Source organism: Polypterus senegalus, chromosome 3 (genome assembly GCF_016835505.1).
Source record: "Polypterus senegalus isolate Bchr_013 chromosome 3, ASM1683550v1, whole genome shotgun sequence".
NCBI classification, from domain to species: Eukaryota; Metazoa; Chordata; class Cladistia; order Polypteriformes; family Polypteridae; genus Polypterus; species Polypterus senegalus.
The window spans coordinates 234,335,260-234,355,455 of record NC_053156.1 but is presented as its reverse complement, the minus strand read 5'-3'; the positions used below and the strand labels follow the sequence as shown (position 1 = coordinate 234,355,455).

General features: G+C 34.3%; 1 protein-coding gene across 6 annotated transcripts in view; it reads left to right on the top strand.

Moving 5' to 3' along the window:
• dnmt3ab (DNA (cytosine-5-)-methyltransferase 3 alpha b) overlaps nucleotides 1-20,196 on the top strand; it is a 592,789-nt gene that overhangs the window by 77,327 nt on the left and 495,266 nt on the right. Inside the window, exon 1 of one of the 6 annotated variants that reach the window (XM_039748776.1) lies at nucleotides 8,072-8,157. The exons of the other annotated variants lie outside the window; for them this stretch is intronic. The gene's annotated coding sequence lies outside the window, so the exon portion shown is untranslated. Of the gene's footprint in view, nucleotides 1-8,071; nucleotides 8,158-20,196 lie in introns of those variants that run through there. 6 annotated transcript variants of the gene reach the window in all.

Below are 20,196 nucleotides of genomic sequence, written 5' to 3'. Positions count from 1 at the left end.
TCTAGATTTACTACTCAATTAAAGTCTTCAGCCATTATTAGGGTTATGAATGCTCATTTGAACATTTGAACTTAATCCTTTATCACCCATACTCGGTACATATACTATACTGGTAATGGTGCACACCACGTTATATTTGACTTGAGCATTCATAGTTTTCATACTCTTTCTCTGTACATTTAGCATTTGTTGGCTCAGAAGTTGATGCGCTTGCTGCTCCCTGAGCAGCTCTTCTTTTCTCGACCCTTGCGGCCCGCTTCTTCTCTCCTTTCGTCTGCATCTTTTCAAGTTAAAACTGATTAAGTCAGTGTTTGTGTTGCAATTACTCAGTAGTTTTTTCTTAATTTTTCACTTAAGCTGGTACTTGAGGCAGATTGAAGACTTAAGAATGATTTAAGATGTTAAGAGTTAGGGGAAGTGACGGTGAAGGTGGTGGGGATGAGAACGGCGCCCGTACGCATGCGCTGCATGGCCGCTCTGCTGGCAGCTGCCGATAGTTGATTCTACAATAAAATAAAATAAAATTAAAAAGAGAAATAGTCTTGGAGGTCAATCATTACCCTTAAAGCGTACAGTAGAGGTGACATAGTATACTGTATGTGTACCAAATTTCAGGCCAATAGTTTTGCGAGCTACAGGTGATTTAAAATCCTGGACGGACAAATGGACAACCACTGTAGCATATTATATAAGAAGATATTAGAAAAAAAATTACCATTCTTCACCATAATGTGTGTAAAATTCACTGTAAACTTATTTAACAAATGTATTTTTATAAGGCAGTAATTGACATGTTAGATTACAGTAATCCCTCACTATATCGCGCTTCGACTTTCGCAGCTTCACTCTGTCACGGATTTTAAATGTAAGCATATCTAAATATATATCACGGATTTTTCGCTGGTTCACGGATTTCTGCGGACAATGGGTCTTTTAATTTATGGTACATGCTTCCTCAGTTTGTTTGCCCAGTTGTTTTCATACAAGGACGCTATTGGTGGATGGCTTAGAAGCTACCCAATCAGAGCATGTATTACATATTAAGTAAAACTCCTCAATGATATAAGATATGTTTTCCGCGCGGTGCTTGATTGTTTGCTTTTCTCTCTCTCTCACCCTCTCTGACATTCTCTGCAACCCCCGCGATCAAGGAGGGATTACTGTATTTGGTAACTCCAAACTGGCATGTTGTGAGTTACTGTGGTTGTGTACTTGAGTGTAGCCAGTTATACACTGGTACCTCATCCTAGGCTGGTGTCTGCTTTTCCTGTCAGAATAATTTCTGTCCTGCTGTAAATCTGGATAGCATTTGTTTAATAATAAATGGATTAATGATTTGTTAATCTTAGGAACAGATATTTATTTAATACAGACAATTAATATTTCGTGACAAATACAGAAAAGTGAAAAAGCTAAGTGGTTTTTGTAGCTTGATAATATTTGTATTATTTGTCTATACCATATTTTTGATCATGTGAGTTTTCTTATGACTTTTTTGTATTTGGTGACTTACAAGCATACTAGAGCATACTGCATGAAGTAATTTATTTATACATGCAACAATGTACGTTTTCAAATTTAAATGAGTGTTTTATCAATCAGTCACTTAATAACAACTTCCACATGATTTATCATAACAAACTATGACAGGAAGGTCACCATTGTGGTTTAAGTTTATGGTTCTTTTCTAAAATCTTTAAAAACTGGTTTAAAAATGTTAATGTATGGAAAATCCAGAGTTTAAATACAGTTTCATTGTAAATGATTTGCATAGTTTTAATGCAATGAGATTGAATTAAAGTCAATGTATAATTACCAAGTTGGTAAAAAATGTCATTCATCCATTATAAAGCACCTATTCTTATAGGCTACATCTATACTAATAAAAGGCAAAGCCCTCACTCACTCACTCACTCACTGACTCACTCACTGACTCATCACTAATTCTCCAACTTCCCGTGTGGGTGGAAGGCTGAAATTTGGCAGGTTCATTCCTTACAGCTTCCTTACAAAAGTTGGGCAGGTTTTATATCGAAATTCTACGTGTAATGGTCATAACTGGAAGCTGTTTTTCTCCATTTACTGTAATGGAGATGAGCTTGAACGCAGTGGGGGCGGAGTTTCGTGTGACATCATCACGCCTCCCACGTAATCACGCAGTACATAGAAAACCAGGAAGACCTCCAAAAAGCGCTGAAGAAAACATGCATTATATAATTGAGAAGGCAGCGAAACAATAAGAAGCGAGCGAGTGACATATACAACCATGTTCATGAGTTCTGCTACTTGAAACAAAGCACGGTGTAAACCTACACTTTAAATTAAGTTCATAGACAGGCTGCCGCTGGCGTTTGTAATTTAGTGCCTGCCCATATAAGGCCGTCCGTCAGCGGCAATCCAATAGCAAACTCCCACTAAATATTCACGGGTGAAGGACTGTGCTTATGGAGAGGAAGATGAGATGGTCAGGGTGGTGTTTGACACAAACTCAGCGAAACTGCGAGAGAAAGTTTTAAGTGCCAGGACTAAGGTAACATTAAATACAGCCATGGACATAGCAGGAGATGGCACCAGCACAGCTGGGAACCTTCGATGCATGTACACCGAGCGCTCACGTGAACTGGCGCAGTGCACAGATAAAAGCAACAGTTCCAAAGAGCTGAACAAAACCGAATTACACAATTGAAAAGGCAGCAAAAAATATGAAGCGTCTGATACATACAAGCATATTCATAAATCCAGCTACTGTGGAAACAAAGCACACGTTGGAAAAAGTCAATGTCCCGCTAAAGGAAGACAGTGTAAAAAAACCCGTGCATGCAGTGTGTCAGGTCTCAGATAAAGAAGAAGACGAGCTGTTTATTGATGCAGTAAGAAACGAATCGATGAATGAAACCTGTCATCTTTACAACGATTGACAAACACGGAATGTAACTTGAACACAACACATCCTACAAATACGAACCTGATTGAAAGAAATAATGATAATCAAATCCTTGATGACAGCAACACTCAGTAACACTCACAAAACAAATACTGTATATTGACAGTCATGTTACGTTATTTTTAAAATGTTCCCTTTTCTTTTCTAGCTTTTTAACACACTACTTCTCGCTGCGATACGCTGGTATATATATATGTATATATATATATCCCGATCTACATACTCGAATAATGGATACTTTATTCGCCATCAATGATTGTTTTGGTAAAGCCATACTCAGTGTATTCATTAGATGAGCGGTAAAAAGTAAGAGCGAGGGAGGATGACTTATTGAGGCATGCAGGCTGTAGTCTTGCGTCAACTCTATCTGAATTGCGATCACATTTAAAAAATATATCTTTTCAAGTTCTATTTAGTCCATATGTGTCAAACTCAAGGGCCGCAGGCCACATCCGGCCCGGCGTGTAATTATATCCGGCCCGCGAGATCATTTTATATACTGTATTATTGTTATTAATGGCCCGGTTATATGAAGCTCTGGTAACACAATAAACTACATATCCCATAATGCAGCGCCAGCTGCCTTGCCAACACTTACGCGTTAATCAAGTCTAGCTTATGATGCTGCAAGTTATTGCGAAGCTAGCTCACACATGCTGAAGAGAAAAGTTGATTCTGAAAATAGAGCCTTTAAAACCGATGGGAGGCTGAGTATATGTTTACTGAACCCGTGTGTCTCATTTGTGGAGCTAATGTGGCTGTAATTACAGAATTTAATCTAAGACGGCACTATGAGACAAAACATCAGGGTAACCTGAATGCAATGCAGAAGATACAGAAAGCAGAAGAATTAAATAAGAATCTGACACTTCAGCGGACGTTTTACCGTGCACAATCACAAAGTGATTTCAAGTGAAGCTGCTTTTATGGGAGACACAAATGCACCTTGCCCCACTTTCCCTGTTGCCAAGTAATGTTAAACCAAGTCGTCACTACGGTGTTCCCAAATACGCACTTTGCTGATAAACTGAGCGAGTTACGCACTGAGTTTGCACGGCGCTTTGGTGACTTTGAAGAACAAAAAAAGTCCGTCTACATGCGGCTCGAACCTTGTGCATGTTTGGTAGCACATATCTGTGTGAGAAGCTCTTCTCAGTGATAAAGACTAACAAAACAGCACACAGGAGTCGCCTCACTGATGAGCACCTGCAATCCATCCTGAGAATCTCCACAACACAGAACCTCACAGCAAACAGAAACGAACCTGTGCCAAAAAGATGCCAGGCGTCCAGCTCTAAAATGACATATGAGCAAAGACAACTGAATGATTTGATTTGTTATTGCTGAAAGGAACACATTTTATTTATATTTCCAGGTTTTGTTATGCAGCATGTTCATATTTGAATTTGTATAATTTTGACAGGATATATTTTTATGGAGAGCAAAATCTTTTGGGATATTTAAAATCTAACTTTATTTTTATATAAAATTACATAAGAGTAAAGAAATTTGAATGTTTGTTCTTTTAACGTTTACTTTATTTCTAACTTGTATAATTTAGACAGGATATATTTTTATGGAGAGCAAAATATTATAAGTTGTTTAAGGTTTGAGTTGATTTATTCACGAATAATATTCCTGTCTGTTTTACCATTCCTACCAAAGATATTTCTGTCGACTAAATAAAAATTCCTTCTATTTAAAATTTAAATAGAACTTGAACAAATACGATAGTTCATAATATCCACGCAGACTTGCACGTAAGAGCGGGAGTTTTAACAAGCAGCGTATTGCACTGATACGAAATAGCTGTGTGTGTATATATGTAGATATGTATGTATATGTATATATATATGTTTATATATGTGTGTGTGTATGTATATATATATATGTATTTGTGTGTATATATGTGTGTATGTATGTATGTATGTGTGTATGTATATGTATGTGTATATATGTAGATTTATATATATGTATTTATATATGTGTATATATATGTGTATATGTATAGATATGTATATATATATGTTTATGTGTGTGTGTGTAAATATATATATATATATGACAACAACACTCATCACTCACAACAGTGACAAAACAATTACATTCACAATCATGTTACGTTATTTTCAAAATGTTTCCTTTTCTCTTTCATTGCTTCTTTAACACACTACTTCTCCGCTGCGAAGCGCGGGTATTTTGCTAGTTACATCATAAAAAAAGGTCAGTGCAATTATTGGTAAAACATGGTTGGATTGCTGACAAGAACTATAGATAGCACTATCATTACTGCAAAATAATTCCCTAATTAAAGCATCTAATCTTGTAAATGAAGTGAGTTCCACCCATGCCTTGTACTTTCCACTGCCATGCTAGGCAGTTTGGTATGACTGTCATGAAATTCAACCTGTTTTCATCATAAAAAGGTATTGGGCTAAATCATTGACATTATCTTTTGTCATATGAAAAGGTATCAAGCTAAACTCCTCTGTGCTGTTTTGATAAAGAAGGCAACAAGAATGTAAAAGGAAAAGATATACAAATATGCATCAGTGCACAATGTATAATTATCACATTTCATTTTAACTTTGTGCGCTTAATGTTTTACAGTTACAGTACATCCGTCTATCTATATTCTGAATGAAAGTTTTTAATGAAAATGTCTTTGGGAATCAAATTTTAATCCATCATTGATAACAGACTAAATTTGATCATAACAAAACAAATTTGTAGGAAGTGGAAGGCATAGCTTTTCATTCTTACGAAACTCAACTGTTTTGAAGTGGACAAAACCATAATGACACTGTATTATCAATTCTTTATTGACTTTTTTGTTTTTTCCTTTAATATGCTGGTTTGGCAACCACAGCATTAAGAATGTAAACCATCTTAACAACATTGTTAACTGTAAAATTATTGGTTTGCAGCAGACCTCTCTCACTGAACTGTACCACAAACTAGTTAGAAAGAAGGTTGACTCAGTTCTGTCAGAGAGTAACCTTCCTCTTTTTCACAAAATTTCAGTTATTGCCATCTGGCTGCAGGTTTAGATTTCTGAAGGTAAAGTGCAACATATTGAAGAACTATTATCTCTAGAGCAATGGTATAAGCAGTTAAGATTCTGTTACTTGTAGGGATGCTACTAAATACTAAATTATAAATTATTGCTTTATTTACTGTTAAAAGTAATTATTCCTCATTGATCTTGAGTGTGTGTATATAGGATAATATTGGCTGTCAGTTGTTGAATCTTTGTTTATTTTATTGGATCTGTGCAAAAATGCCATATATTTTTGTACTTTCCGGCTGCAAAACATCTAGAGTAATAGCCTACCTTATTTAACCTAAACTCATCCTGGCAACTTTGAACACAAGGCAATAATCACCACTCCAAATGAAACATCATACATACACGGGTCTTGCTTTTATACATTGATCTTTTCATTTTCTGTATCTCCTTATTCCTAGCCAGGGTCACAGGGGGTTAGAGCATGATCCAATCCCGGGTGAACTAGATTAGTTTCAGTAATTAATCTAATGTGTACATATTTGCAATGATTAAGGAAGCAGAAACACTTATTTAAAAAACATACGGATACATAAAATATTAAAAAATCTACAGTATCTCATTTGATTGGATTGCTACTGTACCATAATGTATGAATTATTATAATTGGCAGAAAAAATGTATACTGTATTTATTTTGTTATTTCATTTAAGATTTGGCATCAGTTGTGCATCAGCTATAATTTTTTGAAGAAATGAAATTAAACATTTCACTCTAGCATACTTGGTGTGCCGTTGTCTTTAGACCTTTAAGTAATAGTGAATATAATTCAACCAGAACATGTAAGATATGGTGTTTTTGATTTGGATTTGTGTTTGCCTTGCACAATTTATCAGACATAATTTGTTGAGGTATATCTGCTTATGATACTGGTTTTAATAAAGCAGTTGAAAGCAACAGCCTTCAAATGAATGTGACACAGCTGTATCACAAAAATTGGTTTCTCTGCATGGACTAAATAGAGTAATCGAAGTGAAAGCAAAATGGAATACAGTTCACACTGTACAGAGAAAAAATTACTTGTGACTGCTCAAACACGTATAATTGCAGTCATTAATAAGGATTCATTTCTTTTTAAGTCTTAAAAAAAACAAAACTTGGTGTCACTTGGCCTGCTTGATACTTCGTAGTGCTGGATGCCAGTGGAATGCTGCAGGCAGGAGTAGGCATTGAAGGAATGGCATACAGATAAACTAAATTAATTTTTCCTTTTTTTGAATTATAGTAACATGAAAACGTAATACAATTGGGCCTTGGTATTTGTTTTTCATTATATTTTACTGTTTTAGGCAGACCAGTAGCTACCTAAGTTATAGATAATATGCAATGCTGCAGTATGTGTTGGCTGAGGTAGCTATAATTAGCATTCTTGGCATTGGAACAGCTGTTTAAAATTGTGATTTTAAAGCTGCTATAATGATAAAAGCACAATCGGATGTATGACAGTAATTTTATGTTGTCAGTAGTAAGAAGAATCCAGCTTGTGCTTGCTACAATAGATGTTTTAACAGTTCAAGTATAAAGCAATGAAAATTTAGAGTTCTCAGGTTTAAGAGAGAACATTAAAGGGATCAGAAACAGAATGGTATATTTTGGGTGCCAGAGAAGTATTTAATAATCTATCCTTATCATAACTTTTGTTACAATATCAGAGGGCAATATAAATATTTGTTTCAAAATGCATTGTGAAGGGTTATGTTTAATAAACAAAAGCTTCTCTGTTTTACTAAAGATAATACAAACTAACCCTCAAAAATATACATAGACTTCAGTAGAATAGGTCCTAGAAGTGTTGTGTAAAAATCAGTGCTAAACAGAGAGTGTGGAGTAGCATGATGACAAAATTGGTAGTAAAATAAACTCTTCTTTTAAATTTGAATGTCAGTTTTTGCTTCAATTATATTTGAATAGTGAAATTCAATCTGACAGCCCTAGTTTGTATGTTTGTTTTTTTTCCTAGGTACTCTGGTTTTCCTCCCACATCCTAATGATGTGAGTGTAAGGTTTATTGGCAATTCTAAATTGGTCATGTATGGGTATGTGTGAGTGGGCCCTGCAGTGGACTGCAACCCCTTCCAGTGTTGGATCCTGTCTTGTGCCTAATACTGTTGGGATAGGCTCTGTGATTCTGAACTGGATTAAGCAGGTTTGAGAATATTATATTGTTATGCTATTTCATGTGCATCATTTGGTTATTGCTATTAGTTGTTTTGAATTCTGAAACAGATGATTCTGTAAAGACATTTGTCAGTGGTTTTCAGATTCATGCTTTGTACACTTTTTATGTACTGGATCCTAATAAGCTATAGGCTATTTGTTAAAGATCATTGTTTTTTTGTCTTAATACAAAAAGAAGAAAACATATATAATGCAATGGCTATTACAAGTTTATGTGGCTTGCGTGTTTTCTTGACTTTTTTGCTGAGGAGAAATAGGTGTTTCATATTTTGTCCAGTCTTTTCACAGTATAAAATATAGCTCTAGATGAAAGTGTATCTGAAGTTGGTAGGCAATAAGAACTGTTGTATTTATTCACTTTAAGAAGTGCAAAAAAGATCTCATCTATTTTTTACAAATGATCTTTGTGAGGTAGTAGCACCTCCATTCTTACTAATCAGATCTGAGCTCAGTATCCATGTATATTTGCAAACTGGACAGCCTGGGCATTTTAATCCTACTATCTCTTTATTTTTTGTATTGCCCTTATATGCTGCATCATATTTTGTCATTTTATATTTTATCACCTTATATTTGTTTTGTATTCTGTGTTGTCCTTGTACAGTATGTTGCACCAATACTATCAAGAAAAATTCCTAGTACACATTAGTATACTTGGGCAATAAAGTGAACTCGAAGTGAATTCTGATGTTGTAAACCATTGATGATTGTCAATATTATTCTGCCCTACTGAGTTTTATAACACTGAATGTTAATCAAAGATGCAAAGATAACTGCAAACATTCATCACAGTTACACCTGAATTAATGTTTGAATGTTGGGGATGGCTCCTATTCCCCCTGCAACTAAGTAAAATTCCCAATTCTGAAACACATTCTTTTGTTTAGTTTATTATATAACTTAATATTCCTTAGAATTGGTAATAGTGCAGTTAGACATGTGGCTGAAGTAAACATAAACTGTTTTTATTGCCACTGTAATGGTACAAATATTGTAAAAGTAGAGACTTAAAAAAACAAGTGTTATTAAATACTTATTTTAAAATAAATGCTTTTTTCAGTGGTTCATCTCCAGTATTCTGTATACACAGTATACAAAAACACACTTTTAATTGTAATGGCAAATTACTTTATTTATTCTTTGAAAAAATATAGTTTTTTCTAATTTTACTGAATAAGTACAGCTAGAAAATGTAACATTATTGATTCAAATACCATTCATTATTTCTTGTATAATACTGAAGTTTCTTCGAAGTGTGAACAATGTATGATCACTGGTGAAACATCAACATTTTCAAATATCTTTAAATATGATTTCATGTGTTTATTTGTTTATTTTATGTCATTGTGTCCTGATGTGGGGATATTAAAAAAATCTAATCCAGGTAAGGCATGCTCTTGCTTATTTTAAGGCTAGTTACAAAAGGTTAGTGGTATAATGAGTAAATACCAGTAAACGAGAATAGGGCTTTAGAACCATAAATATTCATTTTATGTAATGGAGGAGCGCTTTTCAAAGCCTAGGCACACAAATGAATCTACGAAGATAAATCCATGGGTATTTAATTAACTTTAAAATTTATGAATTGAAACTTTCCATTAAAATAATGAATTGATGCTTAAGTTCAGTGACATAGCAGATGCTGATTTTCCTTCAAAACTAATTAGGGGCTATACACTGTAAATACTTGTACTTCTTGGCTTCAATCCCTATTCCGATAAAATTGTTGAACATTAATATCAAAAATTTAATAAAAAAATAAAATGTGTTTGTTGTGTCAGCAGTCTCCCTTATCTTTCATATTTAATTGTTTTCATCTGTAGTGGTCTACTGTGGTTTCTTTAAGGTTTGCTGTTTGTTTTATTGGTAAATACTACTATATTAACAGTATTTCAAACATTGTGCTAATATGTGGTGCTATTTCATCATTGTCATGATAAGTTGATACTATATATGGTATAAGAGTTTTCAGCACTGTAATTTTTTATTTTTAATATCAGTTCTCATCTAACTGGTTTTGCTCTTTAGGATGAACACAGAGTTTTCAGGCTCATGGCTATACTTTTGGAATTTCAGGTTACATCTACTTACATCTATTTGTAAATGTGGGTTTTTGGAAGTGTAATCTTTCTTCTTTTGGAACACTTCATTTTGTTTTTATCTTAAAAGTTCTTAGATTAGCAAAAAGTAAAAAAAACCCATTTGTGACAGATAGGAGCTGTTGAGATTTGAAGTTTAGGTGAATTATGGTGAATGGAACAGGTCAAGAATTGCACCACTAATATAATATACAGTGCTACTGGAATTTTAAAGGAACTTGTCTCTAACTAGATTTGGCTGTTTACAACCACCAGTAAAGTCATTATAAGGGAACTATTAAACTATAGATTTTCCATTATGGAAAGACAGAGTCAGCAAAGCTGCATTAATGGCCTGACAGATTCTTCACATACAACACGTTTCATCCAGAAAGGAGAGAAATTACTGTTATAACAAGTAGTAATGGCAGCTTTTCCTGTACAGGTTTGGGATAAGATTCTGACATCCATGAAATGTGACTCAAAGTCATGGAGGTTTAAAGTGTACTTACCTATAACATCACAGCTTTTAAATTAAAAGAAAAATAAATTACCTAGAGATGAATTTATGCATTTTAATAAATGGTCATCCTTTTCCACATTTGATTGTACCTGGCACTTTCAATAAATTCCCAACATGAAGCCCAACTGAGGACATTAAAGGTCTGTATATGTTTGACTGAATTTGCAAATGCATAAAGTGAAATAGTGACAAAAGCCTTGGATTTTTCTGTTTACAATGTGGTCTCTACATTGTGGCAAAAATACAGTTTCTATAGAAATATCTAGAATTATTATGTTATTCCTGTGATGTATGGTTCAACAGAATTTTATACCATGTAACACTGCAGACTGGTCCTCACACTGTTCCAGTTTGGTGCTGAGGTGTCACCCGCTGCACTTGAGCCCCAAACCAGGTGGTTTGTTGTGTAATGGATATGGCAACGTGCTATCATCTAATGCTCCCAACATCCCCTCCTAACATTGCAGCTTGTTATGAGTGTGTTGTAAGAATATTTGGAAAAAAATGGTTTCTGTTTTTCACTGACATACAACATAAACATTTATGATTAGCCGCAAAGCAGGTTAAATACACTTTAGTAGGGAGGTAATGGGGGGACTGGATTGGTACTGTTGAATATTGTAATATTTCTGTACCAATATCAAAAAGGACAAGCATGGAAATTCTTTATTTTTACATTACATATAGGTATGTAAATCTATGTAAAAGTGCTAACATTTGTAATGCACTAAGTATTAGCACTACTGCACTACTTGTTTCTATAACAGTTGCACTCTCCAAGTTTACGTGGGGTGTTGAGGTGCATATTTATTTCAGCAATGTTACAGTGAAGAAAGAGTTTAATATAAAAAAATTGTATTGCCATATTAAAACTATGTACTGTAAGCTTGAAAACACAATGATATTGAATCTAAAATTCTGAAAATAAGGCAATCGAAGAGAAAGTAGAAAAACAATAAACTTCATCTGAAACAATTTCACAAGAAGCTTTGCTTGATGAGTTATAGTTCATCTCTGCGTGACCTAAAAGGAAGATCTGTGGACAACAAAAAAAGAAGTTCAGTGACCAGTTAAACAAAACAAAACAAAATCTTCTACAACACAATACATTTTATTTCTTGAATAGTGCTCTTCACTAATGTTTAGATGAGTACAGTATACAGCATGGGTATCCAACTCTAGTCCTGGAGAACTGCCGTAGTTGCAGGTTTTCATTCTAATCATTTTCTAAATTAGTGACAAGTTTTTGCTGTTAAAAACTGATTTAGTCTTAATTATGATTGACTTGCTATTTATACCTCAGACCCCTCAACTGTTTCCTTTATTTATCAGCAAAACAGTAATGAGCCAAGATATGACCAGCTAAACTGTGTCCATCATACAATATTTGAAAATACAGAAAGGTGAAGGTTTAAGTAATGTTGATCTGCTCACGTCTGCAAAATATTTTAATGTTACTCAAAGCAAAAGAAAATCAACAGTTTTAGAAATGTCTTGCTGTGGCAGAATTAAAGCACCAAGCCTTTCTTTTAGGCAAGTGGCTTATTTGTCATGCAAACTAATATGAAAATACTGTCAGCATTTTCATATTGCCTGCGATAGGCTTATCAGTCACACTGTTTTTCCGTAGCAATTGATTGTGATCTTTTTCCAAACAAGGAGAAGTATGTACTATACATATTTGTCACTTGCATTGGCCGGTATCCAAAATTTTATTCCAAACTTGTGGGGTTTGTTTTATGTTCACTGCCCTTACTTAAAATGAATGATGCAGTTTTGCATAAGTTATCTCAAGTGTCTGATAGCAGCAAAGCTGTCAGTATACAATGTGTACAGTAACCATCAGTTTTCCATGGTGTAGAACGTGCAAGATGGCACATTGTGGATAGAATGATCTGTGAGTGAATGCAACTCTGTTGTTTTCACAGACACTGCAGACTTGGCAATATCTACAAATACAAACATTAACAGTAGGTTTTCTCTGCGTTGGCAAGCATCTGCTATCTAACCATGTATGTAATTTGGTATGTGTGATTGTGTGTGCATATAATTGAGTACATAAGCCAGCATTTCAGTGTAGTTGTGCTGACATCATATTTTTTTTATTTTAAGAGGCATCACATTTACAGTGAAGTACCACTTTGCATCGCTCTCTCCATTTTTACAAAAAAGCCCACCATTTAATCTCACATTTACATACATTGTTAGGTCTGTCATGTCGATGAAAGCTGCAAGAGAACCGCTGTCCATCGCTATGCATTTCACTTGCAGCTCAATCGCACAGTCCACTATGTGCCACTTCACATGTTCACCCTCCACCTTGTCAAATTCATGCTCGCTGTATACTTCTTATTCCATGGTCTTTGTTGTAAAAAACTACTATGCCCTCACTTGAAATGGCATAGCAATATTGTTAATCTATTTCTATAGCACATTTTTATACAAAGGATGTAGCTCAAAGTGTCATAGCAAGATGTCATAGAAATAGAAGCAAAGAAAAAACTAATTAAAATTAGATAAGAACAATAATGAATAAACAGTATACAAAAGTAATGCACACTTACATAAGATAGATATATATAATTAATAGAGAAGTAGACTTTAAAAAACATTTTCAAAAACATTTATGGTTCATTCTCATGTTTTTTCTGGAAAATTCCAGATAAGTTTTAATGTAGGTCTTTCTGTGCAACAATTTCTTTCTTGCAACTTTCTTATTAAATCAGCATTGCATGTAGCTATTGTTATAGTTGCCTGATGTACCTCTGTTTAACTTTTAGCCACTAAACTCAGCAGGTCAATAAAGGCTATTGTTGATCTCTCACCAGATAACAATGCAAGTGTTTGTATTGTTTGAATGTTTTCATGGACATCCTTTTCTATGTAATGTGTGAGCAGTGTGATGCAGCATCTTCATTGATTATTTAGGTAAACAGTTTAAGCGCTGAGGAAAAGAGAGAGTTACAAACACTTTAGTTTTTATTATTTTCCTAAATTGTATATTTTAGCACTTCATCTCAGATTTACTTAAAATGTTTAGTGCTCATTTTTATTCCTCTCTGTCATATTCTCAATGAGACTAATTATTCACAGCTACACTAGAATTTTTATACAAAAAAATTAATGACGACTTTGAGTTATACAGACAGATTAAGGTATATATCTTTGTTAGAATAATTTATTTTACATATGAAAAATAAGAGTTACTAGAGATGTGGAGTCTGTATACTTGTGCAAGAAGCATATATTAGTTTCTGACTTTTTAAGTTACAATATCTACTAAAATATATAGTTTTGCCCTTGTTCGTTTCATACATATTGAAACTAAATGTAGGACTATCATTTGCAATTCAGGAACAATGAAAAACTTGCAAAGCATCTTAAAAATTTTGTATGGCAGAGTAACTGTTCTGTGGTAACCCATCCATATTCTAAACACATACATCTGAAGTTAACTGGCTGTGTTCAATTGGTCCACATTTAACTGAGTGTGGTTATGTGTTTCAGTGCCCCCATGATGTACTGGTATCCTAATCAAGATTGGTTTCTGCCTTATTCTCACTACTGCAGTGCTGGGTGCTTGGCCTACAAACCTGAAATATACTGTATGAAGTGGCATTGAGAATGGAAGGATAAAGAAACAATTTATGCAATGATCCATCTCTGAAGTGCTGAGCTGCAAGAATCTTTTTGTTTTTAAGTTTTATTGCATGATGTTCTTTGATTATTAAGACTGACTGAAGTGGTGAGCATGCAGTTGTAAGGGAACATAAATGTTTAAAGGAAAAATATTTTATTTTTCCTCTAAGAACCCTTTCCCTCAAGTAGAAAATAATTGTGCAATGTTTACAAAACAATAAACAGAGAAAGCTAATGTGGACAGTAACACCTCAGTTAATGGAAAAGATGTGTTCTGGGATTTTAGTTTGTTATAAGAAAGTGTGTTACTGAGGTAGATTTAACAAAAGAGAATAATGGGTACTGTAGCTATTGTAGTGACCCAAGAGACAGGTGGTTTAGGCAGGTGTTACTGAGCTCATACTTCCTCCTTGACTTCCCTACAGTGCCACAGCTGATTCCCTAATTTTGCATGGTTCCGTTCATGTGGCTGGAAAAACATTCATCTGCCTCATTTCTTGTCTAGACATTCACACTACCATCTCCACCTAAAGCCTTACCTGGCCTCCTAGGCAATACCATCTGCCTCACTTTTCCAGTCTCTGTGAAACAATCCAGGCCAGGATCCTTTTTCGCTGTACGTTACACAACCAGACCAGAGTGCTTTAGCAGAAGAGAAGCAACTTTGGAGATCTTGCAGGTAAGTGCTGTCCTGTTGTTTACATGATAAGTGTCCAAGGATTAATGTGAATGAGAATTCAACAGGAGAAGAAAGGAAGAAGAGAAATCACAAGAATCAAAATACCAGATGTTATGGCAAGATCTAACAACCAGAAACCAAATGGCAAATAAAATTGTAAATCAAATGTAAAAGAGTTCAAAACCAAAACAGCAAAACTAATGCTTGGGCCTATTTGAAATAAAGCTAACTTAGTACTAAAGAAAAGCAAGCTATTTTGTATATGCCAAGAAATAACTTGTAGTGTAAATGCCACCATGTTTATATTGTGAGTTTCCATGATGTCACAAGTGTGATAATTGTGGTAACATGATGTTATACTACATTTTTCTTTAATATTAGTGTCACTATATCTGGACAATACTGTTATGAGTTTTATTCACATATGCATGTTAAATTTGGCACACAGGGGCTCAGCAGTTAGAATTGCTAGCCAAGCATTGGATTATATAGCCAAAAACAACTGGAGGATTGTATAGTCAGCTTAAATACAGAATAGGGTATTTCTGTCCTCTGTCAGCACAAAATCTTCTTTCCTTATTGGGAGAATGAGAACCGGCATGTAAGCACTATGATATTTCTGTATTTTGTGGCGGAGGAGTTCAGCCCTTGTTTGGAGACAGAAAGGACCAGCAAATTGAAGAAGAACAGTATAAAAGGCTTGGACAGCAGCCAGACCCTTCGAGGCTGTGTCGACTAAGTTCGAAAAACCTCCCAGCGTGGGGACGAGAAATGGCAGCCTGTGTTGATCCAGATTCCCACCTGGATAAAAAGTCTGTCCATTTGCCTCCCGTCTGTAACCGCGTTGACCATCAGTAAATGTAAGCTAAAAGATATTTTTTCTCATGTGATTCTTGTACCGCCGTAATCACGATGGGAGGGATATCGCCTTTTCTGGTATATTACGATATTGTTTAGTTACTTAATATGCCGCAATTTCAAAAGAACACATTTCCAAGAGAGCTAATGCCTCTTCAGGAAACACATGATTAAATCCAAAGGCATTGTAAATAAGAAATCTCAAGACAATAATGTAAAATGACTTTTTAAGTTCAAAATGAATTACAAAAAACATTATAAATATATATCACACATGTCAAAATAACTTATAAATAGATGCATAGAAATGCTGTGTATACTACATCTCTATCAATATTTCCTTTTCCACAATCTTCACAAGCTCCTTTCATGACTGGGTGCTTAACCACATTGATTCTGCTGTATGGCATTTTGTTTATCCAGCTTCTACCCTCTTCATAACCTACATTTTAATTTCTAAAGTCATTGCTTTATGAATATCTAACATAGCGGGCAAGTTATGTTAACTACAGTACATGTGAAATAACTAAGAACTTGCATATTAATATTTTGTGTTCTAAATTATACACAATATAAATGAAAGACAACAATAGTTCTGTGTAAGGAATCCATACTGTGACAGTACTCTTGCAGACTCTAGCATGTTTTATGCCTTGTTCATTATAACGGAGCTTTGCTCTTAGAGGATTCTTTACCCGAGGTATTACTGTATAATCACAATATTCCAAAAGAACATTAATTAACCTAGTAAGATATTGTTTTGTTTAGATACTACTATTCCTAGTATTAGGAATTAAGTACTGAGCATTCTACACACTAACTGGTCAATGATTTTCTTTACTCAGATGAAAAAATAGCCAATTTACAATGCAAAAAATACCATTGTTAATGTTTAAGTTAAAGGTATTTTTATTGGTGTGTCCAAAATTGACCTTTTTTAAAGTGGAAGTGGCCTTGTTGACCCACTAAGTGATGATTTCATAAAGTGGCAGTGTTTTAAAGTCTTTTAAACTCAGAGTTTTAAAAGTTTAGCAAGCTGCTTAGAAATTAGAAAAAGGTGATTGATGGAAAGGAGTGTACATGTGGAATTTATTTATGTATTAATTTATTTATTTCATTATCAAAATTATATTTTTTTATAATGTTTGTTTCAGTGCTTAACTTTTTATGTAATGCATTTGTGAAAAAAGTAAAAGTGGAAAAAAATGTTCAAAATGCAATAATGGGCTCTCTAGCCACCTCAAAACTGAAATTTATTTATTGATGATCAAATGTATTTTGCAATTAAAGCATGCAGTGTTTTTAATACAGTAGAACTGAAGAGAACCTAGTACTTCTTTGTGGATAGCTTTCACATTTTACGTGCTGAGATCTACATGTGATTAGTGTAAAACTGAGGTCAGTTATTTTTGCAGTCTTAAGTTTAGTGGTGCAGTAAATTGATAGAGGTTATGGGAGTGACAAAGGTTTCAAAATACTAGTTGTTTGGGTGGAAGTTACTCTGATGATATTTGAATAAACGTAATGTTTACATTGAGAGCCAGATTGTGGAATATGCCACGGTACTGATAGTAACAATAAATTGCAGACAATGACAGGAGACCTAAGTTTATTCTCAAAAATGGATCACACATTCTCTCCATATTTAGCGATCAACTGACTTTTAAAGTATCCTGTGTAATGGTTGCCTGTCAAAGAATCACTCAGCTTTTTGATCCATCCTTTGATTGCATTCCTTACATCTTCATCTCCCTTGTTCATCTTTCTTACTCAGTCCCATTTAGGCATACATGTAATGATAGCATAAGTGTGTGACACTCTTTGTCATGGGCAATTTTTAAAACTGCAAGTGCAGTTCTAAATACAGTGTTAATTGGTGGTGATGCCTGCATCATGGGGGATAAATTGAATAGGGGGACAAAAAGAGATGAGATGACTTTTGCTATGCCTGGGGCAGTTTACGTGGCAGTTTCCTTTGTTGAGATGAAACATCGGATATGCAATGGGATCATAGAGATAGGAGAGACAGCATAACCAGATCATACTCTGGAGGTACCGATGTGAGATGGCAGAGAGGGCTCCCTGTTAACTGACCAGGGTTAGTAGTGAAGGAGTTGGAGGCATAGCCAAGTCCAGAGTGAAAGGGTCAAGGCTGTTGATATAGAGCATTGGAGATGTGTGTGATTCATTGTGTGCAGAACTACAATTGGTGTGGCCATAGAAGTTTCAACATAAGGATGCTGTAAGCAGAGTGAATAAGCTATCCCTTGCTTTTTTATCAGGAACCTGGTTAATTTAAGTTATGTGTTTATGGACTAAATGCATGTTTATGTTTCTTTGGAGGCTGGAGTTACAAAAACATTTTTATAGATACTATCATAAGAATTTAACTCAAGAGTTTCCAAACTTTTTTCGGCCGAAGACCCCTTTACCAAAAACTTTTAAAACCGTCAACCCCCTAGTCATTTACTTTACTTACTCAAATTAATAAATTTGTACAGTACTCGATATTAAATATTTCACTAGATATCAAACTTTTCATTTTAATCACTTGTAATTAATGATTGAAAAAGATAAAAGCACTACGGAATATGGCATTATCTTGTGCAACATTTAATATCAAAACCTGCACTAACGAAAATTAAAGCAAAAACATACGAGCAGAGTTTGTTTTACATTTTTGACATTTATGAAATAAATATGTAAATTCAAAATAAGTACAAATAGTCCAAGCTGTACTGTCAGCATTTCTTTTTTGGTTCAGTCATTATTATTACCTGAAGAAATAAAAACTTTTATTAACAAACAATTTCGACAGCCCTGTGATAAAAAAAACAATGAAGTATGTACTTACTTGAAACAGAAGATTTTTATTCAAACTCGAATAAACTGTGTCCTCTGATTTTCTTTTTCGTACTACTGCTCCTCAATAAATAGCTATATTCAAAGTTCAAATCACAAATAAATACATGTCACATCAATCGAACCAATTTATAGTGTTTTATGAAAGCATGACCGTACAAGACTGATAGATTCTGCTAATAACGAATATCTGTCGTCTCATCCCACCGCGAACAAGTGCAGACATGCAACGGTTTTTCATGTCCGCACTTGCTTTGATACATTCAATAAGACAATGCACAGACATGTTTGTACTACATGTGTTTTCATGCATTCTTATGTGTGACTCTTTTAATGACACATTTTACCTTTTCGTTCGCAAGTTTGGTATGTAATGTGTTTTTATCAAAAAAGTGTTTTTTTTTAATTATTTTACTTCTTAATTAGGCACCTATTGGAATCATAGATATTTTGAAGTAACAAACAAATAGCAGTAGTAAAGGGGTCTACAGTATTTTTGCTGTTGTCGACCCCCCAATTTTTTTATTGAAACTATCGGCCCCTAGAAAGTTAAATCGACCCCAGGGGGTTGATATCGACCACTTTGGGAACTCTTGATTTAACTGATGTTAACTATTTATGATAGTCTTGTTTTTACTACACTGTGTTTTATAAACCTTTATTTACTGAATATGTGTTTGATGCTTTTTGTATTGCAATAAATATTCACTTCCTCTTTGGAAACAAGTTTGAAACCTTGTTTCTGTCTCTCACTTGCTGTTGGTCCATCCTCTGTTACGAACTACTAGGAGGTCAAGATGACAGTTTGTTGTTGGGTATGTATTCTGGTCGTTGACTCCTTACAAACAGCTTTAACATTGTCTTTTTAGTCTTTATTTATTTCAAATTTTGAATTTACCTTTTGAACATCTATTCTGGTGCAGTGTTACTCTAAATGTTAGGCAGTACTAAACCTTCTTCACCAAACATCCTACAGTTAATCTCCTAATCATTTGATCAAATAAACAGTGACACTTTGAAGAGAAGCAGAAAATATAATTTTGTACTATATTAATGGATGCAGAACTTTTAAGTTTTTCAGTAAATTTGTAACATTTAACTGTTGGACATTCTGTTAAGAAATGCTTGTATTAAAAATAAGCAGTTGGTTTGTAATAAAATGTCTCTAGCTGGACTAATACTTAAAATTCTCTGTTGCCAATTGCCCAGATTAGTTTATAATGCCTCTTAAATTTTTTGTTTGAGCATGTTCCTTTAATATCAAAAATCTTGCTATTAATAACTACCACTCTGCTAAAATGTTTGTCTTGTTTATCATAAAATCCCAAGAAAATGTAGACAAGCATAATTCACTTTTGTATCCAAACT